Source organism: Osmia lignaria, unplaced genomic scaffold (assembly GCF_051020975.1).
Source record: "Osmia lignaria lignaria isolate PbOS001 unplaced genomic scaffold, iyOsmLign1 scaffold0002, whole genome shotgun sequence".
In the NCBI taxonomy this organism is placed as follows: domain Eukaryota; kingdom Metazoa; phylum Arthropoda; class Insecta; order Hymenoptera; family Megachilidae; genus Osmia; species Osmia lignaria.
In genome coordinates, this window is record NW_027478159.1 from 11,184,183 (window position 1) to 11,209,456 (window position 25,274).

The following is a 25,274-nucleotide window of genomic DNA, read 5'->3' on the forward strand; positions in this document are numbered from 1 at the left end:
AGCTATGGCAAAATGTTAAGAGACCTTATTTGTGGAGAATTAAGTTTCCTACTTTTTATGTTCTATGATATTATTTGATCAGATGCGTAGTTCTCGAGATATATCAAGATATTTAAAAGTTCCGAAGCCGCACCAACATAATAGAGATACAGAAACACCGTGGCCCCTTTCTTCGAGATAACTCTGCACTATTGCGAGCTGCAAATGCCACTTCCAGCTTAGCTGTGCAGAAGAAGAACAACAAGAAGAAGAAATATCTCGAAATATGTCCGTCAGGCCCCTTCCCTTGAGATAAATCTGCAAACATCTCGGAAACGAAGCGAGCTATGGCAAAATGTTAAGCGACTTTATTTGTAGAGAATTAAGTTTCCTACTTTTTACGTTCTATGATATTTTTTGATCAGATGCGTAGTTCTCGAGATATATCAAGATATTTTAAAGTTCCGAAGCCGCACCAACATAATAGAGATACAGAAACACCGTGGCCCCTTTCTTTGAGATAACTCTGCACTACTGCGAGCTGGAAATGCCACTTCCAGTTTAGCTGTGCAGAAGAAGAACAACAAGAAGAAGAAATATCTCGAAATATGTCCGTCAGGCCCCTTCCCTTGAGATAAATCTGCAAATATCTCGGAAACGAAGCGAGCTATGGCAAAATGTTAAGAGACCTTTTTTGTAGAGAATTATGTTTCCCACAATTTACGTTCTATGATATTTTTTGATCAGAAGCGTAGTTTTCGAGATATATCGAGATATTTAAAAGATCCGAAGCCGCACCAACATAATAGAGATACAGAAACACCGTGGCCCCTTTCTTCGAGATAACTCTGCACTATTGCGAGCTGCAAATGCCACTTCCAGCTTAGCTGTGCAGAAGAAGAACAACAAGAAGAAGAAATATCTCGAAATATGTCCGTCAGGCCCCTTCCCTCGAGATAAATCTGCAAATATCTCGGAAACGAAGCGAGCTATGGCAAAATGTTAAGAGACCTTTTTTGTAGAGAATTAAGTTTCCTACTTTTTATGTTCTATGATATTTTTTGATCGGATGCGTAGTTCTCGAGATATATCAAGATATATAAAAGTTCCGAAGCCGCACCAACATAATAGAGATACAGAAACACCGTGGCCCCTTTCTTTGAGATAACTCTGCACTATTGCGAGCTGCAAATGCCACTTCCAGCTTAGCTGTGCAGAAGAAGAACAACAAGAAGAAGAAATATCCCGAAATATGTCCGTCAGGCCCCTTCCCTTGAGATAAATCTGCATATATCTCGGAAACGAAGCGAGCTATGGCAAAATGTTAAGAGACCTTTTTGGTAGAGAATGAAGTTTCCTACTTTTTATGTTCTATGATATTTTTTGATCAGATGCGTAGTTCTCGAGATATATCAAGATATTTAAAAGTTCCGAAGCCGCACCAACATAATAGAGATACAGAAACACCGTGGCCCCTTTCTTTGAGATAACTCTGCACTATTGCGAGCTGCAAATGCCACTTCCAGCTTAGCTGTGCAGAAGAAGAACAACAAGAAGAAGAAATATCTCGAAATATGTCCGTCAGGCCCCTTCCCTCGAGATAAATCTGCAAATATCTCGGAAACGAAACGAGCTATGGCAAAATGTTAAGAGACCTTTTTTGTAGAGAATTATGTTTCCTACAATTTATGTTCTATGATATTTTTTGATCAGAAGCGTAGTTTTCGAGATATATCGAGATATTTAAAAGATCCGAAGCTGCACCAACATAACAGAGATACAGAAACACCGTGGCCCCTTTCTTTGAGATAACTCTGCACTAGTGCGAGCCGCAAATGCCGCTTCCAGCTTAGCTGTGCAGAAGAAGAACAACAAGAAGAAGAAATATCTCGAAATATGTCCGTCAGGCCCCTTCCCTCGAGATAAATCTGCAAATATCTCGGAAACGAAGCGAGCTATGGCAAAATGTTAAGAGACCTTTTTTGTAGAGAATTAAGTTTCCTACTTTTTATGTTCTATGATATTTTTTGATCGGATGCGTAGTTCTCGAGATATATCAAGATATTTAAAAGTTCCGAAGCCGCACCAACATAATAGAGATACAGAAACACCGTGGCCCCTTTCTTTCACATAACTCTGCACTATTGCGAGCTGGAAATGCCACTTCCTGTTTAGCTGTGCAGAAGAAGAACAACAAGAAGAAGAAATATCTCGAAATATGTCCGTCAGGCCCCTTCCCTTGAGATAAATCTGCAAACATCTCGGAAACGAAGCGAGCTATGGCAAAATGTTAAGCGACTTTATTTGTAGAGAATTAAGTTTCCTACTTTTTACGTTCTATGATATTTTTTGATCAGATGCGTAGTTCTCGAGATATATCAAGATATTTTAAAGTTCCGAAGCCGCACCAACATAATAGAGATACAGAAACACCGTGGCCCCTTTCTTTGAGATAACTCTGCACTACTGCGAGCTGGAAATGCCACTTCCAGTTTAGCTGTGCAGAAGAAGAACAACAAGAAGAAGAAATATCTCGAAATATGTCCGTCAGGCCCCTTCCCTTGAGATAAATCTGCAAATATCTCGGAAACGAAGCGAGCTATGGCAAAATGTTAAGAGACCTTTTTTGTAGAGAATTATGTTTCCCACAATTTACGTTCTATGATATTTTTTGATCAGAAGCGTAGTTTTCGAGATATATCGAGATATTTAAAAGATCCGAAGCCGCACCAACATAATAGAGATACAGAAACACCGTGGCCCCTTTCTTCGAGATAACTCTGCACTATTGCGAGCTGCAAATGCCACTTCCAGCTTAGCTGTGCAGAAGAAGACCAACAAGAAGAAGAAATATCTCGAAATATGTCCGTCAGGCCCCTTCCCTCGAGATAAATCTGCAAATATCTCGGAAACGAAGCGAGCTATGGCAAAATGTTAAGAGACCTTTTTTATAGAGAATTAAGTTTCCTACTTTTTATGTTGTATGATTTTTTTGATCGGATGCGTAGTTCTCGAGATATATCAAGATATTTAAAAGTTCCGAAGCCGCACCAACATAATAGAGATACAGAAACACCGTGGCCCCTTTCTTTGAGATAACTCTGCACTATTGCGAGCTGCAAATGCCACTTCCAGCTTAGCTGTGCAGAAGAAGAACAACAAGAAGAAGCAATATCTGGAAATATGTCCGTCAGGCCCCTTCCCTTGAGATAAATCTGCAAATATCTCGGAAACGAAGCGAGCTACGGCAAAATGTTAAGAGACCTTTTTTGTAGAGAATTATATTTCCCACAATTTAGGTTCTATGATATTTTTTGATCAGAAGCGTAGTTTTCGAGATATATCGAGATATTTAAAAGATCCGAAGCCGCACCAACATAATAGAGATACAGAAACACCGTGGCCCCTTTCTTTGAGATAACTCTGCACCATTGCGAGCTGCAAATGCCACTTCCAGCTTAGCTGTGCAGAAGAAGACCAACAAGAAGAAGAAATATCTCGAAATATGTCCGTCAGGCCCCTTCCCTTGAGATAAATCTGCAAATATCTCGGAAACGAAGCGAGCTATGGCAAAATGTTAAGAGACCTTATTTGTAGAGAATTAAGTTTCCTACTTTTTATGTTCTATGATATTATTTGATCAGATGCGTAGTTCTCGAGATATATCAAGATATTTAAAAGTTCCGAAGCCGCACCAACATAATAGAGATACAGAAACACCGTGGCCCCTTTCTTTCAGATAACTCTGCACTATTGCGAGCTGGAAATGCCACTTCCTGTTTAGCGGTGCAGAAGAAGAACAACAAGAAGAAGAAATATCTCGAAATATGTCCGTCAGGCCCCTTCCCTTGAGATAAATCTGCAAATATCTCGGAAACGAAGCGAGCTATGGCAAAATGTTAAGCGACTTTATTTGTAGAGAATTAAGTTTCCTACTTTTTACGTTCTATGATATTTTTTGATCAGATGCGTAGTTCTCGAGATATATCAAGATATTTTAAAGTTCCGAAGCCGCACCAACATAATAGAGATACAGAAACACCGTGGCCCCTTTCTTTGAGATAACTCTGCACTACTGCGAGCTGGAAATGCCACTTCCAGTTTAGCTGTGCAGAAGAAGAACAACAAGAAGAAGAAATATCTCGAAATATGTCCGTCAGGCCCCTTCCCTTGAGATAAATCTGCAAATATCTCGGAAACGAAGCGAGCTATGGCAAAATGTTAAGAGACCTTTTTTGTAGAGAATTAAGTTTCCTACTTTTTATGTTCTATGATATTTTTTGATCGGATGCGTAGTTCTCGAGATATATCAAGATATTTAAAAGTTCCGAAGCCGCACCAACATAATAGAGATACAGAAACACCGTGGACCCTTTCTTCGAGATAACTCTGCACTATTGCGAGCTGCAAATGCCACTTCCAGCTTAGCTGTGCAGAAGAAGACCAACAAGAAGAAGAAATATCTCGAAATATGTCCGTCAGGCCCCTTCCCTCGAGATAAATCTGCAAATATCTCGGAAACGAAGCGAGCTATGGCAAAATGTTAAGAGACCTTATTTGTGGAGAATTAAGTTTCCTACTTTTTATGTTCTATGATATTATTTGATCAGATGCGTAGTTCTCGAGATATATCAAGATATTTAAAAGTTCCGAAGCCGCACCAACATAATAGAGATACAGAAACACCGTGGCCCCTTTCTTTGAGATAACTCTGCACTATTGCGAGCTGCAAATGCAACTTCCAGCTTAGCTGTGCAGAAGAAGAACAACAAGAAGAAGAAATATCTCGAAATATGTCCGTCAGGCCCCTTCCCTCGAGATAAATCTGCAAATATCTCGGAAACGAAGCGAGCTATGGCAAAATGTTGAGAGACCTTTTTTATAGAGAATTAAGTTTCCTACTTTTTATGTTCTATGATATTTTTTGATCGGATGCGTAGTTCTCGAGATATATCAAGATATTTAAAAGTTCCGAAGCCGCACCAACATAATAGAGATACAGAAACACCGTGGCCCCTTTCTTTGAGATAACTCTGCACTATTGCGAGCTGTAAATGCCACGACCAGCTTAGCTGTGCAGAAGAAGAACAACAAGAAGAAGAAATATCTCGAAATATGTCCGTCAGGCCCCTTCCCTCGAGATAAATCTGCAAATATCTCGGAAACGAAGCGAGCTATGGCAAAATGTTAAGAGACCTTTTTTGTAGAGAATTAAGTTTCCTACTTTTTATGTTCTATGATATTTTTTGATCGGATGCGTAGCTCTCGAGATATATCAAGATATTTAAAAGTTCCGAAGCCGCACCAACATAATAGAGATACAGAAACACCGTGGCCCCTTTCTTTGAGATAACTCTGCACTAGTGCGAGCCGCAAATGCCGCTTCCAGCTTAGCTGTGCAGAAGAAGAACAACAAGAAGAAGAAATATCTCGAAATATGTCCGTCAGGCCCCTTCCCTCGAGATAAATCTGCAAATATCTCGGAAACGAAGCGAGCTATGGCAAAATGTTAAGAGACCTTTTTTGTAGAGAATTATGTTTCCCACAATTTACGTTCTATGATATTTTTTGATCAGAAGCGTAGTTTTCGAGATATATCGAGATATTTAAAAGATCCGAAGCCGCACCAACATAATAGAGATACAGAAACACCGTGGCCCCTTTCTTCGAGATAACTCTGCACTATTGCGAGCTGCAAATGCCACTTCCAGCTTAGCTGTGCAGAAGAAGACCAACAAGAAGAAGAAATATCTCGAAATATGTCCGTCAGGCCCCTTCCCTTGAGATAAATCTGCAAATATCTCGGAAACGAAGCGAGCTATGGCAAAATGTTAAGAGACCTTTTTTGTAGAGAATTAAGTTTCCTACTTTTTATGTTCTATGATATTTTTTGATCGGATGCGTAGTTCTCGAGATATATCAAGATATTTAAAAGTTCCGAAGCCGCACCAACATAATAGAGATACAGAAACACCGTGGCACCTTTCTTTGAGATAACTCTGCACTATTGCGAGCTGCAAATGCCACTTCCAGCTTAGCTGTGCAGAAGAAGAACAACAAGAAGAAGAAATATCTCGAAAAATGTCCGTCAGGCCCCTTCCCTTGAGATAAATCTGCAAATATCTCGGAAACGAAACGAGCTATGGCAAAATGTTAAGAGACCTTTTTTGTAGAGAATTATGTTTCCTACAATTTATGTTCTATGATATTTTTTGATCAGAAGCGTAGTTTTCGAGATATATCGAGATATTTAAAAGATCCGAAGCTGCACCAACATAATAGAGATACAGAAACACCGTGGCCCCTTTCTTTGAGATAACTCTGCACTAGTGCGAGCCGCAAATGCCGCTTCCAGCTTAGCTGTGCAGAAGAAGAACAACAAGAAGAAGAAATATCTCGAAATATGTCCGTCAGGCCCCTTCCCTCGAGATAAATCTGCAAATATCTCGGAAACGAAGCGAGTTATGGCAAAATGTTAAGAGACCTTTTTTGTAGAGAATTAAGTTTCCTACTTTTTATGTTCTATGATATTTTTTGATCGGATGCGTAGTTCTCGAGATATATCAACATATTTAAAAGTTCCGAAGCCGCACCAACATAATAGAGATACAGAAACACCGTGGCCCCTTTCTTTCAGATAACTCTGCACTATTGCGAGCTGGAAATGCCACTTCCTGTTTAGCTGTGCAGAAGAAGAACAACAAGAAGAAGAAATATCTCGAAATATGTCCGTCAGGCCCCTTCCCTTGAGATAAATCTGCAAATATCTCGGAAACGAAGCGAGCTATGGCAAAATGTTAAGCGACTTTATTTGTAGAGAATTATGTTTCCTACAATTTATGTTCTATGATATTTTTTGATCAGAAGCGTAGTTTTCGAGATATATCGAGATATTTAAAAGATCCGAAGCTGCACCAACATAATAGAGATACAGAAACACCGTGGCCCCTTTCTTTGAGATAACTCTGCACTATTGCGAGCTGCAAATGCCACTTCCAGCTTAGCTGTGCAGAAGAAGAACAACAAGAAGAAGAAATATCTCGAAATATGTCCGTCAGGCCCCTTCCCTTGAGATAAATCTGCAAATATCTCGGAAACGAAGCGAGCTATGGCAAAATGTTAAGAGACCTTTTTTGTAGAGAATTAAGTTTCCTACTTTTTATGTTCTATGATATTTTTTGATCAGATGCGTAGTTCTCGAGATATATCAAGATATTTAAAAGATCCGAAGCCGCACCAACATAATAGAGATACAGAAACACCGTGGCCCCTTTCTTCGAGATAACTCTGCACTATTGCGAGCTGCAAATGCCACTTCCAGCTTAGCTGTGCAGAAGAAGACCAACAAGAAGAAGAAATATCTCGAAATATGTCCGTCAGGCCCCTTCCCTTGAGATAAATCTGCAAATATCTCGGAAACGAAGCGAGCTATGGCAAAATGTTAAGAGACCTTTTTTGTAGAGAATTAAGTTTCCTACTTTTTATGTTCTATGATATTTTTTGATCGGATGCGTAGTTCTCGAGATATATCAAGATATTTAAAAGTTCCGAAGCCGCACCAACATAATAGAGATACAGAAACACCGTGGCCCCTTTCTTTGAGATAACTCTGCACTATTGCGAGCTGCAAATGCCACTTCCAGCTTAGCTGTGCAGAAGAAGAACAACAAGAAGAAGAAATATCTCGAAAAATGTCCGTCAGGCCCCTTCCCTTGAGATAAATCTGCAAATATCTCGGAAACGAAACGAGCTATGGCAAAATGTTAAGAGACCTTTTTTGTAGAGAATTATGTTTCCTACAATTTATGTTCTATGATATTTTTTGATCAGAAGCGTAGTTTTCGAGATATATCGAGATATTTAAAAGATGCGAAGCTGCACCAACATAATAGAGATACAGAAACACCGTGGCCCCTTTCTTTGAGATAACTCTGCACTAGTGCGAGCCGCAAATGCCGCTTCCAGCTTAGCTGTGCAGAAGAAGAACAACAAGAAGAAGAAATATCTCGAAATATGTCCGTCAGGCCCCTTCCCTCGAGATAAATCTGCAAATATCTCGGAAACGAAGCGAGCTATGGCAAAATGTTAAGAGACCTTTTTTGTAGAGAATTAAGTTTCCTACTTTTTATGTTCTATGATATTTTTTGATCGGATGCGTAGTTCTCGAGATATATCAACATATTTAAAAGTTCCGAAGCCGCACCAACATAATAGAGATACAGAAACACCGTGGCCCCTTTCTTTCAGATAACTCTGCACTATTGCGAGCTGGAAATGCCACTTCCTGTTTAGCTGTGCAGAAGAAGAACAACAAGAAGAAGAAATATCTCGAAATATGTCCGTCAGGCCCCTTCCCTTGAGATAAATCTGCAAATATCTCGGAAACGAAGCGAGCTATGGCAAAATGTTAAGCGACTTTATTTGTAGAGAATTATGTTTCCTACAATTTATGTTCTATGATATTTTTTGATCAGAAGCGTAGTTTTCGAGATATATCGAGATATTTAAAAGATCCGAAGCTGCACCAACATAATAGAGATACAGAAACACCGTGGCCCCTTTCTTTGAGATAACTCTGCACTATTGCGAGCTGCAAATGCCACTTCCAGCTTAGCTGTGCAGAAGAAGAACAACAAGAAGAAGAAATATCTCGAAATATGTCCGTCAGGCCCCTTCCCTTGAGATAAATCTGCAAATATCTCGGAAACGAAGCGAGCTATGGCAAAATGTTAAGAGACCTTTTTTGTAGAGAATTAAGTTTCCTACTTTTTATGTTCTATGATATTTTTTGATCAGATGCGTAGTTCTCGAGATATATCAAGATATCTAAAAGTTCCGAAGCCGCACCAACATAATAGAGATACAGAAACACCGTGGCCCCTTTCTTCGAGATAACTCTGCACTATTGCGAGCTGCAAATGCCACTTCCAGCTTAGCTGTGCAGATGAAGAACAACAAGGAGAAGAAATATCTCGAAATATGTCCGTCAGGCCCCTTCCCTTGAGATAAATCTGCAAATATCTCGGAAACGAAACGAGCTATGGCAAAATGTTAAGAGACCTTTTTTGTAGAGAATTATGTTTCCTACAATTTATGTTCTATGATATTTTTTGATCAGAAGCGTAGTTTTCGAGATATATCGAGATATTTAAAAGATCCGAAGCTGCACCAACATAATAGAGATACAGAAACACCGTGGCCCCTTTCTTTGAGATAACTCTGCACCATTGCGAGCTGCAAATGCCACTTCCAGCTTAGCTGTGCAGAAGAAGACCAACAAGAAGAAGAAATATCTCGAAATATGTCCGTCAGGCCCCTTCCCTTGAGATAAATCTGCAAATATCTCGGAAACGAAGCGAGCTATGGCAAAATGTTAAGAGACCTTTTTTGTAGAGAATTAAGTTTCCTACTTTTTATGTTCTATGATATTTTTTGATCAGATGCGTAGTTCTCGAGATATATCAAGATATCTAAAAGTTCCGAAGCCGCACCAACATAATAGAGATACAGAAACACCGTGGCCCCTTTCTTCGAGATAACTCTGCACTATTGCGAGCTGCAAATGCCACTTCCAGCTTAGCTGTGCAGAAGAAGAACAACAAGAAGAAGAAATATCTCGAAAAATGTCCGTCAGGCCCCTTCCCTTGAGATAAATCTGCAAATATCTCGGAAACGAAGCGAGCTATGGCAAAATGTTAAGAGACCTTATTTGTAGAGAATTAAGTTTCCTACTTTTTATGTTCTATAATATTTTTTGATCAGATGCGTAGTTCTCGAGATATATCAAGATATTTAAAAGTTCCGAAGCCGCACCAACATAATAGAGATACAGAAACACCGTGGCCCCTTTCTTTGAGATAACTCTGCACTAGTGCGAGCCGCAAATGCCGCTTCCAGCTTAGCTGTGCAGAAGAAGAACAACAAGAAGAAGAAATATCTCGAAATATGTCCGTCAGGCCCCTTCCCTCGAGATAAATCTGCAAATATCTCGGAAACGAAGCGAGCTATGGCAAAATGTTAAGAGACCTTTTTTGTAGAGAATTAAGTTTCCTACTTTTTATGTTCTATGATATTTTTTGATCGGATGCGTAGTTCTCGAGATATATCAAGATATTTAAAAGTTCCGAAGCCGCACCAACATAATAGAGATACAGAAACACCGTGGCCCCTTTCTTTGAGATAACTCTGCACTATTGCGAGCTGCAAATGCCACTTCCAGCTTAGCTGTGCAGAAGAAGTACAACGAGAAGAAGAAATATCTCGAAATATGTCCGTCAGACCCCTTCCCTTGAGATAAATCTGCAAATATCTCGGAAACGAAGCGAGCTACGGCAAAATGTTAAGACACCTTTTTTGTAGAGAATTATATTTCCCACAATTTAGGTTCTATGACATTTTTTGATCAGAAGCGTAGTTTTCGAGATATATCGAGATATTTAAAAGATCCGAAGCCGCACCAACATAATAGAGATACAGAAACACCGTGGCCCCTTTCTTTGAGATAACTCTGCACTATTGCGAGCTGCAAATGCCACTTCCAGCTTAGCTGTGCAGAAGAAGAACAACAAGAAGAAGAAATATCTCGAAATATGTCCGTCAGGCCCCTTCCCTCGAGATAAATCTGCAAATATCTCGGAAACGAAGCGAGCTATGGCACAATGTTAAGAGACCTTTTTTGTAGAGAATTAAGTTTCCTACTTTTTATGTTCTATGATATTTTTTGATCGGATGCGTAGTTCTCGAGATATATCAAGATATTTAAAAGTTCCGAAGCCGCACCAACATAATAGAGATACAGAAACACCGTGGCCCCTTTCTTTCAGATAACTCTGCACTATTGCGAGCTGGAAATGCCACTTCCTGTTTAGCTGTGCAGAAGAAGAACAACAAGAAGAAGAAATATCCCGAAATATGTCCGTCAGGCCCCTTCCCTTGAGATAAATCTGCATATATCTCGGAAACGAAGCGAGCTATGGCAAAATGTTAAGAGACCTTTTTGGTAGAGAATGAAGTTTCCTACTTTTTATGTTCTATGATATTTTTTGATCAGATGCGTAGTTCTCGAGATATATCAAGATATTTAAAAGTTCCGAAGCCGCACCAACATAATAGAGATACAGAAACACCGTGGCCCCTTTCTTTGAGATAACTCTGCACTATTGCGAGCTGCAAATGCCACTTCCAGCTTAGCTGTGCAGAAGAAGAACAACAAGAAGAAGAAATATCTCGAAATATGTCCGTCAGGCCCCTTCCCTTGAGATATATCGGCAAATATCTCGGAAACGAAGCGAGCTATGCCAAAATGTTAAGAGACCTTTTTTGTTGAGAATTAAGTTTCCTACTTTTTATGTTCCATGATATTTTTTGATCAGATGCGTAGTTCTCGAGATATATCAAGATATTTAAAAGTTCCGAAGCCGCACCAACATAATAGAGATACAGAAACCCCGTGGCCCCTTTCTTTGAGATAACTCTGCACTATTGCGAGCTGTAAATTTCACGTCCAGCTTAGCTGTGCAGAAGAAGAACAACAAGAAGAAGAAATATCTCGAAATATGTCCGTCAGGCCCCTTCCCTCGAGATAAATCTGCAAATACCTCGGAAACGAAGCGAGCTATGGCAAAATATTAAGAGACCTTTTTTGTAGAGAATTAAGTTTCCTACTTTTTATGTTCTATGATATTTTTTGATCGGATGCGTAGTTCTCGAGATATATCAAGATATTTAAAAGTTCCGAAGCCGCACCAACATAATAGAGATACAGAAACACCGTGGCCCCTTTCTTTGAGATAACTCTGCACTATTGCGAGCTGCAAATGCCACTTCCAGCTTAGCTGTGCAGAAGAAGAACAACAAGAAGAAGAAATATCTCGAAATATGTCCGTCAGGCCCCTTCCCTTGAGATAAATCTGCAAATATCTCGGAAACGAAGCGAGCTATGGCAAAATGTTAAGAGACCTTATTTGTGGAGAATTAAGTTTCCTACTTTTTATGTTCTATGATATTATTTGATCAGATGCGTAGTTCTCGAGATATATCAAGATATTTAAAAGTTCCGAAGCCGCACCAACATAATAGAGATACAGAAACACCGTGGCCCCTTTCTTTGAGATAACTCTGCACTATTGCGAGCTGCAAATGCCACTTCCAGCTTAGCTGTGCAGAAGAAGAACAACAAGAAGAAGAAATATCTCGAAATATGTCCGTCAGGGCCCTTCCCTCGAGATAAATCTGCAAATATCTCGGAAACGAAGCGAGCTATGGCAAAATGTTAAGAGACCTTTTTTGTAGAGAATTAAGTTTCCTACTTTTTATGTTCTATGATATTTTTTGATCGGATGCGTAGTTCTCGAGATATATCAAGATATTTAAAAGTTCCGAAGCCGCACCAACATAATAGAGATACAGAAACACCGTGGCCCCTTTCTTTGAGATAACTCTGCACTACTGCGAGCTGGAAATGCCACTTCCAGTTTAGCTGTGCAGAAGAAGAACAACAAGAAGAAGAAATATCTCGAAATATGTCCGTCAGGCCCCTTCCCTTGAGATAAATCTGCAAATATCTCGGAAACGAAGCGAGCTATGGCAAAATGTTAAGAGACCTTTTTTGTAGAGAATTAAGTTTCCTACTTTTTATGTTCTATGATATTTTTTGATCAGATGCGTAGTTCTCGAGATATATCAAGATATCTAAAAGTTCCGAAGCCGCACCAACATAATAGAGATACAGAAACACCGTGGCCCCTTTCTTCGAGATAACTCTGCACTATTGCGAGCTGCAAATGCCACTTCCAGCTTAGCTGTGCAGAAGAAGAACAACAAGAAGAAGAAATATCTCGAAAAATGTCCGTCAGGCCCCTTCCCTTGAGATAAATCTGCAAATATCTCGGAAACGAAGCGAGCTATGGCAAAATGTTAAGAGACCTTATTTGTAGAGAATTAAGTTTCCTACTTTTTATGTTCTATAATATTTTTTGATCAGATGCGTAGTTCTCGAGATATATCAAGATATTTAAAAGTTCCGAAGCCGCACCAACATAATAGAGATACAGAAACACCGTGGCCCCTTTCTTTGAGATAACTCTGCACTAGTGCGAGCCGCAAATGCCGCTTCCAGCTTAGCTGTGCAGAAGAAGAACAACAAGAAGAAGAAATATCTCGAAATATGTCCGTCAGGCCCCTTCCCTCGAGATAAATCTGCAAATATCTCGGAAACGAAGCGAGCTATGGCAAAATGTTAAGAGACCTTTTTTGTAGAGAATTAAGTTTCCTACTTTTTATGTTCTATGATATTTTTTGATCGGATGCGTAGTTCTCGAGATATATCAAGATATTTAAAAGTTCCGAAGCCGCACCAACATAATAGAGATACAGAAACACCGTGGCCCCTTTCTTTGAGATAACTCTGCACTATTGCGAGCTGCAAATGCCACTTCCAGCTTAGCTGTGCAGAAGAAGAACAACAAGAAGAAGAAATATCTGGAAATATGTCCGTCAGGCCCCTTCCCTTGCGATAAATCTGCAAATATCTCGGAAACGAAGCGAGCTACGGCAAAATGTTAAGACACCTTTTTTGTAGAGAATTATATTTCCCACAATTTAGGTTCTATGATATTTTTTGATCAGAAGCGTAGTTTTCGAGATATATCGAGATATTTAAAAGATCCGAAGCCGCACCAACATAATAGAGATACAGAAACACCGTGGCCCCTTTCTTTGAGATAACTCTGCACTATTGCGAGCTGCAAATGCCACTTCCAGCTTAGCTGTGCAGAAGAAGAACAACAAGAAGAAGAAATATCTCGAAATATGTCCGTCAGGCCCCTTCCCTCGAGATAAATCTGCAAATATCTCGGAAACGAAGCGAGCTATGGCAAAATATTAAGAGACCTTTTTTGTAGAGAATTAAGTTTCCTACTTTTTATGTTCTATGATATTTTTTGATCGGATGCGTAGTTCTCGAGATATATCAAGATATTTAAAAGTTCCGAAGCCGCACCAACATAATAGAGATACAGAAACACCGTGGCCCCTTTCTTTGAGATAACTCTGCACTATTGCGAGCTGCAAATGCCACTTCCAGCTTAGCTGTGCAGAAGAAGAACAACAAGAAGAAGAAATATCTCGAAATATGTCCGTCAGACCCCTTCCCTTGAGATAAATCTGCAAATGTCTCGGAAACGAAGCGAGCTATGGCAAAATGTTAAGAGACCTTTTTTGTAGAGAATTATGTTTCCCACAATTTACGTTCTATGATATTTTTTGATCAGAAGCGTAGTTTTCGAGATATATCGAGATATTTAAAAGATCCGAAGCCGCACCAACATAATAGAGATACAGAAACACCGTGGCCCCTTTCTTCGAGATAACTCTGCACTATTGCGAGCTGCAAATGCCACTTCCAGCTTAGCTGTGCAGAAGAAGACCAACAAGAAGAAGAAATATCTCGAAATATGTCCGTCAGGCCCCTTCCCTTGAGATAAATCTGCAAATATCTCGGAAACGAAGCGAGCTATGGCAAAATGTTAAGAGACCTTATTTGTGGAGAATTAAGTTTCCTACTTTTTATGTTCTATGATATTATTTGATCAGATGCGTAGTTCTCGAGATATATCAAGATATTTAAAAGTTCCGAAGCCGCACCAACATAATAGAGATACAGAAACACCGTGGCCCCTTTCTTTGAGATAACTCTGCACTATTGCGAGCTGCAAATGCCACTTCCAGCTTAGCTGTGCAGAAGAAGAACAACAAGAAGAAGAAATATCTCGAAATATGTCCGTCAGGGCCCTTCCCTCGAGATAAATCTGCAAATATCTCGGAAACGAAGCGAGCTATGGCAAAATGTTAAGAGACCTTTTTTGTAGAGAATTAAGTTTCCTACTTTTTATGTTCTATGATATTTTTTGATCGGATGCGTAGTTCTCGAGATATATCAAGATATTTAAAAGTTCCGAAGCCGCACCAACATAATAGAGATACAGAAACACCGTGGCCCCTTTCTTTGAGATAACTCTGCACTACTGCGAGCTGGAAATGCCACTTCCAGTTTAGCTGTGCAGAAGAAGAACAACAAGAAGAAGAAATATCTCGAAATATGTCCGTCAGGCCCCTTCCCTTGAGATAAATCTGCAAATATCTCGGAAACGAAGCGAGCTATGGCAAAATGTTAAGCGACTTTATTTGTAGAGAATTAAGTTTCCTACTTTTTACGTTCTATGATATTTTTTAATCAGATGCGTAGTTCTCGAGATATATAAAGATATTTTAAAGTTCCGAAGCCGCACCAACATAATAGAGATACAGAAACACCGTGGCCCCTTTCTTCGAGATAACTCTGCACTATTGCGAGCTGCAAATGCCACTTCCAGCTTAGCTGTACAGAAGAAGAACAACAAGAAGAAGAAATATCTCGAAAAATGTCCGTCAGGCCCCTTCCCTTGAGATAAATCTGCAAATATCTCGGAAACGATGCGAGCTATGCCAAAATGTTAAGAGACCTTTTTTGTTGAGAATTAAGTTTCCTACTTTTTATGTTCTATGATATTTTTTGATCAGATGCGTAGTTCTCGAGATATATAAAGATATTTTAAAGTTCCGAAGCCGCACCAACATAATAGAGATACAGAAACACCGTGGCCCCTTTCTTCGAGATAACTCTGCACTATTGCGAGCTGCAAATGCCACTTCCAGCTTAGCTGTGCAGAAGAAGAACAACAAGAAGAAGAAATATCTCGAAAAATGTCCGTCAGGCCCCTTCCCTTGAGATAAATCTGCAAATATCTCGGAAACGAAGCGAGCTATGGCAAAATGTTAAGAGACCTTATTTGTAGAGAATTCAGTTTCCTACTTTTTATGTTCTATGATATTTTTTGATCGGATGCGTAGTTCTCGAGATATATCAAGATATTTAAAAGTTCCGAAGCCGCACCAACATAATAGAGATACAGACACACCGTGGCCCCTTTCTTTCAGATAACTCTGCACTATTGCGAGCTGGAAACGCCACTTCCTGTTTAGCTGTGCAGAAGAAGAACAACAAGAAGAAGAAATATCCCGAAATATGTCCGTCAGGCCCCTTCCCTTGAGATAAATCTGCATATATCTCGGAAACGAAGCGAGCTATGGCAAAATGTTAAGAGACCTTTTTGGTAGAGAATGAAGTTTCCTACTTTTTATGTTCTATGATATTTTTTGATCAGATGCGTAGTTCTCGAGATATATCAAGATATTTAAAAGTTCCGAAGCCGCACCAACATAATAGAGATACAGAAACACCGTGGCCCCTTTCTTTGAGATAACTCTGCACTATTGCGAGCTGCAAATGCCACTTCCAGCTTAGCTGTGCAGAAGAAGAACAACAAGAAGAAGAAATATCTCGAAATATGTCCGTCAGGCCGCTTCCCTTGAGATAAATCTGCAAATATCTCGGAAACGAAGCGAGCTATGGCAAAATGTTAAGCGAGTTTATTTGTAGAGAATTAAGTTTCCAACTTTTTACGTTCTATGATATTTTTTGATCAGATGCGTAGTTCTCGAGATATATCAAGATATTTAAAAGTTCCGAAGCCGCACCAACATAATAGAGATACAGAAACACCGTGGCCCCTTTCTTTGAGATAACTCTGCACTATTGCGAGCTGTAAATGCCACGTCCAGCTTAGCTGTGCAGAAGAAGAACAACAAGAAGAAGAAATATCTCGAAATATGTCCGTCAGGCCCCTTCCCTCGAGATAAATCTGCAAATATCTCGGAAACGAAGCGAGCTATGGCAAAATGTTAAGAGACCTTTTTTGTAGAGAATTAAGTTTCCTACTTTTTATGTTCTATGATATTTTTTGATCGGATGCGTAGTTCTCGAGATATATCAAGATATTTAAAAGTTCCGAAGCCGCACCAACATAATAGAGATACAGAAACACCGTGACCCCTTTCTTTGAGATAACTCTGCACTATTGCGAGCTGCAAATGCCACTTCCAGCTTAGCTGTGCAGAAGAAGAACAACAAGAAGAAGAAATATCTCGAAATATGTCCGTCAGACCCCTTCCCTTGAGATAAATCTGCAAATATCTCGGAAACGAAGCGAGCTATGGCAAAATGTTAAGAGACCTTTTTTGTAGAGAATTATGTTTCCCACAATTTACGTTCTATGATATTTTTTGATCAGAAGCGTAGTTTTCGAGATATATCGAGATATTTAAAAAATCCGAAGCCGCACCAACATAATAGAGATACAGAAACACCGTGGCCCCTTTCTTCGAGATAACTCTGCACTATTGCGAGCTGCAAATGCCACTTCCAGCTTAGCTGTGCAGAAGAAGAGCAACAAGAAGAAGAAATATCTCGAAAAATGTCCGTCAGGCCCCTTCCCTTGAGATAAATCTGCAAATATCTCGGAAACGAAGCGAGCTATGGCAAAATGTTAAGAGACCTTATTTGTAGAGAATTAAGTTTCCTACTTTTTATGTTCTATGATATTGTTTGATCAGATGCGTAGTTCTCGAGATATATCAAGATATTTAAAAGTTCCGAAGCCGCACCAACATAATAGAGATACAGAAACACCGTGGCCCCTTTCTTTGAGATAACTCTGCACTATTGCGAGCTGTAATTGCCACGTCCAGCTTAGCTGTGCAGAAGAAGAACAACAAGAAGAAGAAATATCTCGAAATATGTCCGTCAGGCCCCTTCCCTCGAGATAAATCTGCAAATATCTCGGAAACGAAGCGAGCTATGGCAAAATGTTAAGAGACCTTTTTTGTAGAGAATTAAGTTTCCTACTTTTTATGTTCTATGATATTTTTTGATCGGATGCGTAGCTCTCGAGATATATCAAGATATTTAAAAGTTCCGAAGCCGCACCAACATAATAGAGATACAGAAACACCGTGGCCCCTTTCTTTGAGATAACTCTGCACTATTGCGAGCTGCAAATGCCACTTCCAGCTTAGCTGTGCAGAAGAAGACCAACAAGAAGAAGAAATATCTCGAAATATGTCCGTCAGGCCCCTTCCCTTGAGATAAATCTGCAAATATCTCGGAAACGAAGCGAGCTATGGCAAAATGTTAAGAGACCTTATTTGTGGAGAATTAAGTTTCCTACTTTTTATGTTCTATGATATTATTTGATCAGATGCGTAGTTCTCGAGATATATCAAGATATTTAAAAGTTCCGAAGCCGCACCAACATAATAGGGATACAGAAACACCGTGGCCCCTTTCTTTGAGATAACTCTGCACTATTGCGAGCTGCAAATGCCACTTCCAGCTTAGCTGTGCAGAAGAAGAACAACAAGAAGAAGAAATATCTCGAAATATGTCCGTCAGGCCCCTTCCCTTGAGATAAATCTGCATATATCTCGGAAGCGAAGCGAGCTATGGCAAAATGTTAAGAGACCTTTTTTGTAGAGAATTATGTTTCCTACAATTTATGTTCTATGATATTTTTTGATCGGAAGCGTAGTTTTCGAGATATATCAAGATATTTAAAAGTTCCGAAGCCGCACCAACATAATAGAGATACAGAAACACCGTGGCCCCTTTCTTTCAGATAACTCTGCACTATTGCGAGCTGGAAATGCCACTTCCAGTTTAGCTGTGCAGAAGAAGAACAACAAGAAGAAGAAATATCTCGAAATATGTCCGTCAGGCCCCTTCCCTTGAGATAAATCTGCAAGTATCTTGGAAACGAAGCGAGCTATGGCAAAATGTTAAGAGACCTTTTTTGTAGAGAATTAAGTTTCCTACTTTTTATGTTCTATGATATTTTTTGATCAGATGCGTAGTTCTCGAGATATATCAAGATATTTAAAAGTTCCGAAGCCGCACCAACATAATAGAGATACAGAAACACCGTGGCCCCTTTCTTTGAGATAACTCTGCACTATTGCGAGCTGCAAATGCCACTTCCAGCTTAGCTGTGCAGAAGAAGAACAACAAGAAGAAGAAATATCTCGAAATATGTCCGTCAGGCCCCTTCCCTCGAGATAAATCTGCAAATATCTCGGAAACGAAGCGAGCTATGGCAAAATGTTAAGAGACCTTTTTTGTAGAGAATTAAGTTTCCTACTTTTTATGTTCTATGATATTTTTTGATCGGATGCGTAGTTCTCGAGATATATCAAGATATTTAAAAGTTCCGAAGCCGCACCAACATAATAGAGATACAGAAACACCGTGACCCCTTTCTTTGAGATAACTCTGCACTATTGCGAGCTGCAAATGCCACTTCCAGCATAGCTGTGCAGAAGAAGAACAACAAGAAGAAGAAATATCTCGAAATATGTCCGTCAGACCCCTTCCCTTGAGATAAATCTGCAAATATCTCGGAAACGAAGCGAGCTATGGCAAAATGTTAAGAGACCTTTTTTGTAGAGAATTATGTTTCCCACAATTTACGTTCTATGATATTTTTTGATCAGAAGCGTAGTTTTCGAGATATATCGAGATATTTAAAAGATCCGAAGCCGCACCAACATAATAGAGATACAGAAACACCGTGGCCCCTTTCTTTGAGATAACTCTGCACTATTGCGAGCTGCAAATGCCACTTCCAGCTTAGCTGTGCAGAAGAAGACCAACAAGAAGAAGAAATATCTCGAAAAATGTCCGTCAGGCCCCTTCCCTTGAGATAAATCTGCAAATATCTCGGAAACGAAGCGAGCTATGGCAAAATGTTAAGAGACCTTATTTGTAGAGAATTAAGTTTCCTACTTTTTATGTTCTATGATATTGTTTGATCAGATGCGTAGTTCTCGAGATATATCAAGATATTTAAAAGTTCCGAAGCCGCACCAACATAATAGAGATACAGAAACACCGTGGCCCCTTTCTTTGAGATAACTCTGCACTATTGCGAGCTGTAATTGCCACGTCCAGCTTAGCTGTGCAGAAGAAGAACAACAAGAAGAAGAAATATCTCGAAATATGTCCGTCAGGCCCCTTCCCTCGAGATAAATCTGCAAATATCTCGGAAACGAAGCGAGCTATGGCAAAATGTTAAGAGACCTTTTTTGTAGAGAATTAAGTTTCCTACTTTTTATGTTCTATGATATTTTTTGATCGGATGCGTAGCTCTCGAGATATATCAAGATATTTAAAAGTTCCGAAGCCGCACCAACATAATAGAGATACAGAAACACCGTGGCCCCTTTCTTTGAGATAACTCTGCACTATTGCGAGCTGCAAATGCCACTTCCAGCTTAGCTGTGCAGAAGAAGACCAACAAGAAGAAGAAATATCTCGAAATATGTCCGTCAGGCCCCTTCCCTTGAGATAAATCTGCAAATATCTCGGAAACGAAGCGAGCTATGGCAAAATGTTAAGAGACCTTATTTGTGGAGAATTAAGTTTCCTACTTTTTATGTTCTATGATATTATTTGATCAGATGCGTAGTTCTCGAGATATATCAAGATATTTAAAAGTTCCGAAGCCGCACCAACATAATAGGGATACAGAAACACCGTGGCCCCTTTCTTTGAGATAACTCTGCACTATTGCGAGCTGCAAATGCCACTTCCAGCTTAGCTGTGCAGAAGAAGAACAACAAGAAGAAGAAATATCTCGAAATATGTCCGTCAGGCCCCTTCCCTTGAGATAAATCTGCATATATCTCGGAAGCGAAGCGAGCTATGGCAAAATGTTAAGAGACCTTTTTTGTAGAGAATTATGTTTCCTACAATTTATGTTCTATGATATTTTTTGATCGGAAGCGTAGTTTTCGAGATATATCAAGATATTTAAAAGTTCCGAAGCCGCACCAACATAATAGAGATACAGAAACACCGTGGCCCCTTTCTTTCAGATAACTCTGCACTATTGCGAGCTGGAAATGCCACTTCCAGTTTAGCTGTGCAGAAGAAGAACAACAAGAAGAAGAAATATCTCGAAATATGTCCGTCAGGCCCCTTCCCTTGAGATAAATCTGCAAGTATCTTGGAAACGAAGCGAGCTATGGCAAAATGTTAAGAGACCTTTTTTGTAGAGAATTAAGTTTCCTACTTTTTATGTTCTATGATATTTTTTGATCAGATGCGTAGTTCTCGAGATATATCAAGATATTTAAAAGTTCCGAAGCCGCACCAACATAATAGAGATACAGAAACACCGTGGCCCCTTTCTTTGAGATAACTCTGCACTATTGCGAGCTGCAAATGCCACTTCCAGCTTAGCTGTGCAGAAGAAGAACAACAAGAAGAAGAAATATCTCGAAATATGTCCGTCAGGCCCCTTCCCTCGAGATAAATCTGCAAATATCTCGGAAACGAAGCGAGCTATGGCAAAATGTTAAGAGACCTTTTTTGTAGAGAATTAAGTTTCCTACTTTTTATGTTCTATGATATTTTTTGATCGGATGCGTAGTTCTCGAGATATATCAAGATATTTAAAAGTTCCGAAGCCGCACCAACATAATAGAGATACAGAAACACCGTGACCCCTTTCTTTGAGATAACTCTGCACTATTGCGAGCTGCAAATGCCACTTCCAGCATAGCTGTGCAGAAGAAGAACAACAAGAAGAAGAAATATCTCGAAATATGTCCGTCAGACCCCTTCCCTTGAGATAAATCTGCAAATATCTCGGAAACGAAGCGAGCTATGGCAAAATGTTAAGAGACCTTTTTTGTAGAGAATTATGTTTCCCACAATTTACGTTCTATGATATTTTTTGATCAGAAGCGTAGTTTTCGAGATATATCGAGATATTTAAAAGATCCGAAGCCGCACCAACATAATAGAGATACAGAAACACCGTGGCCCCTTTCTTTGAGATAACTCTGCACTATTGCGAGCTGCAAATGCCACTTCCAGCTTAGCTGTGCAGAAGAAGACCAACAAGAAGAAGAAATATCTCGAAATATGTCCGTCAGGCCCCTTCCCTTGAGATAAATCTGCAAATATCTCGGAAACGAAGCGAGCTATGGCAAAATGTTAGGAGACCTTATTTGTGGAGAATTAAGTTTCCTACTTTTTATGTTCTATGATATTATTTGATCAGATGCGTAGTTCTCGAGATATATCAAGATATTTAAAAGTTCCGAAGCCGCCCCAACATAATAGGGATACAGAAACACCGTGGCCCCTTTCTTTGAGATAACTCTGCACTATTGCGAGCTGCAAATGCCACTTCCAGCTTAGCTGTGCAGAAGAAGAACAACAAGAAGAAGAAATATCTCGAAATATGTCCGTCAGGCCCCTTCCCTTGAGATAAATCTGCATATATCTCGGAAGCGAAGCGAGCTATGGCAAAATGTTAAGAGACCTTTTTTGTAGAGAATTATGTTTCCTACAATTTATGTTCTATGATATTTTTTGATCGGAAGCGTAGTTTTCGAGATATATCAAGATATTTAAAAGTTCCGAAGCCGCACCAACATAATAGAGATACAGAAACACCGTGGCCCCTTTCTTTCAGATAACTCTGCACTATTGCGAGCTGGAAATGCCACTTCCAGTTTAGCTGTGCAGAAGAAGAACAACAAGAAGAAGAAATATCTCGAAATATGTCCGTCAGGCCCCTACCCTCGAGATAAATCTGCAAATATCTCGGAAACGAAGCGAGCTATGGGAAAATGTTAAGAGACCTTTTTTGTAGAGAATTAAGTTTCCTACTTTTTATGTTCTATGATATTTTTTGATCGGATGCGTAGCTCTCGAGATATATCAAGATATTTAAAAGTTCCGAAGCCGCACCAACATAATAGAGATACAGAAACACCGTGGCCCCTTTCTTTGAGATAACTCTGCACTACTGCGAGCTGCAAATGCCACTTCCAGCTTAGCTGTGCAGAAGAAGAACAACAAGAAGAAGAAATATCTCGAAATATGTCCGTCAGACCCCTTCCCTTGAGATAAATCTGCAAATATCTCGGAAACGAAGCGAGCTATGGCAAGATGTTAAGAGACCTTTTTTGTAGAGAATTATGTTTCCCACAATTTACGTTCTATGATATTTTTTGATCAGAAGCGTAGTTTTCGAGATATATCGAGATATTTAAAAGATCCGAAGCCGCACCAACATAATAGAGATACAGAAACACCGTGGCCCCTTTCTTCGAGATAACTCTGCACTATTGCGAGCTGCAAATGCCACTTCCAGCTTAGCTGTGCAGAAGAAGACCAACAAGAAGAAGAAATATCTCGAAATATGTCCGTCAGGCCCCTTCCCTTGAGAGAAATCTGCAAATATCTCGGAAACGAAGCGAGCTATGGCAAAATGTTAAGAGACCTTATTTGTGGAGAATTAGGTTTCCTACTTTTTATGTTCTATGATATTATTTCATCAGATGCGTAGTTCTCGAGATATATCAAGATATTTAAAAGTTCCGAAGCCGCACCAACATAATAGAGATACAGAAACACCGTGGCCCCTTTCTTTGAGATAACTCTGCACTAGTGCGAGCCGCAAATGCCACTTCCAGCTTAGCTGTGCAGAGGAAGAACAACAAGAAGAAGAAATATCTCGAAATATGTCCGTCAGGCCAGTTCCTTTGAGCTGAATCTGCAAATATCTCGGAAACGAAGCGAGCTATGGCAAAATGTTAAGAGACGTTTTTTGTAGAGAATTATGTTTCCTACAATTTATGTTCTATGATATTTTTTGATCAGAAGCGTAGTTTTCGAGATATATCGAGATATTTAAAAGTTCCGAAGCCGCACCAACATAATAGGGATACAGAAACACCGTGGCCCCTTTCTTTGAGATAACTCTGCACTAGTGCGAGCCGCAAATGCCACTTCCAGCTTAGCTGTGCAGAAGAAGAACAACAAGAAGAAGAAATATCTCGAAATATGTCCGTCAGGCCCCTTCCCTTGAGATAAATCTGCAAATATCTCGGAAACGAAGCGAGCTATGGCAAAATGTTGAGAGAGCTTTTTTGTAGAGAATTAAGTTTCCTACTTTTTATGTTCTATGATATTTTTTGATCAGATGCGTAGTTCTCGAGATATATCAAGATATTTAAAAGTTCCGAAGCCGCACCAACATAATAGAGATACAGAAACACCGTGGCCCCTTTCTTTGAGATAACTCTGCACTACTGCGAGCTGGAAATGCCACTTCCAGTTTAGCTGTGCAGAAGAAGAACAACAAGAAGAAGAAATATCTCGAAATATGTCCGTCAGGCCCCTTCCCTTGAGATAAATCTGCAAATATCTCGGAAACGAAGCGAGCTATGGCAAAATGTTAAGAGACCTTTTTTGTAGAGAATTATGTTTCCCACAATTTACGTTCTATGATATTTTTTGATCAGAAGCGTAGTTTTCGAGATATATCGAGATATTTAAAAGATCCGAAGCCGCACCAACATAATAGAGATACAGAAACACCGTGGCCCCTTTCTTCGAGATAACTCTGCACTATTGCGAGCTGCAAATGCCACTTCCAGCTTAGCTGTGCAGAAGAAGACCAACAAGAAGAAGAAATATCTCGAAATATGTCCGTCAGGCCCCTTCCCTTGAGATAAATCTGCAAATATCTCGGAAACGAAGCGAGCTATGGCAAAATGTTAAGAGACCTTATTTGTGGAGAATTAAGTTTCCTACTTTTTATGTTCTATGATATTATTTGATCAGATGCGTAGTTCTCGAGATATATCAAGATATTTAAAAGTTCCGAAGCCGCACCAACATAATAGAGATACAGAAACACCGTGGCCCCTTTCTTTGAGATAACTCTGCACTATTGCGAGCTGCAAATGCCACTTCCAGCTTAGCTGTGCAGAAGAAGAACAACAAAAAGAAGAAATATCTCGAAATATGTCCGTCAGGCCCCTTCCCTTGAGATAAATCTGCAAATATCTCGGAAACGAAGCGAGCTATGGCAAAATGTTAAGAGACCTCTTTTGTAGAGAAATAAGTTTCCTACTTTTTATGTTCTATGATATTTTTCGATCAGATGCGTAGTTCTCGAGATATATCAAGATATTTAAAAGTTCCGAAGCCGCACCAACATAATAGAGATACAGAAACACCGTGGCCCCTTTCTTTGAGATAACTCTGCACTAGTGCGAGCCGCAAATGCCACTTCCAGCTTAGCTGTGCAGAAGAAGAACAACAAGAAGAAGAAATATCTCGAAATATGTCCGTCAGGCCCCTTCCCTTGAGATAAATCTGCAAATATCTCGGAAACGAAGCGAGCTATGGTAAAATGTTAAGAGACCTTTTTTGTAGAGAATTAAGTTTCCTACTTTTTATGTTCTATGATATTTTTTGATCAGATGCGTAGTTCTCGAGATATATCGAGATATTTAAAAGTTCCGAAGCCGCACCAACATAATAGAGATACAGAAACACC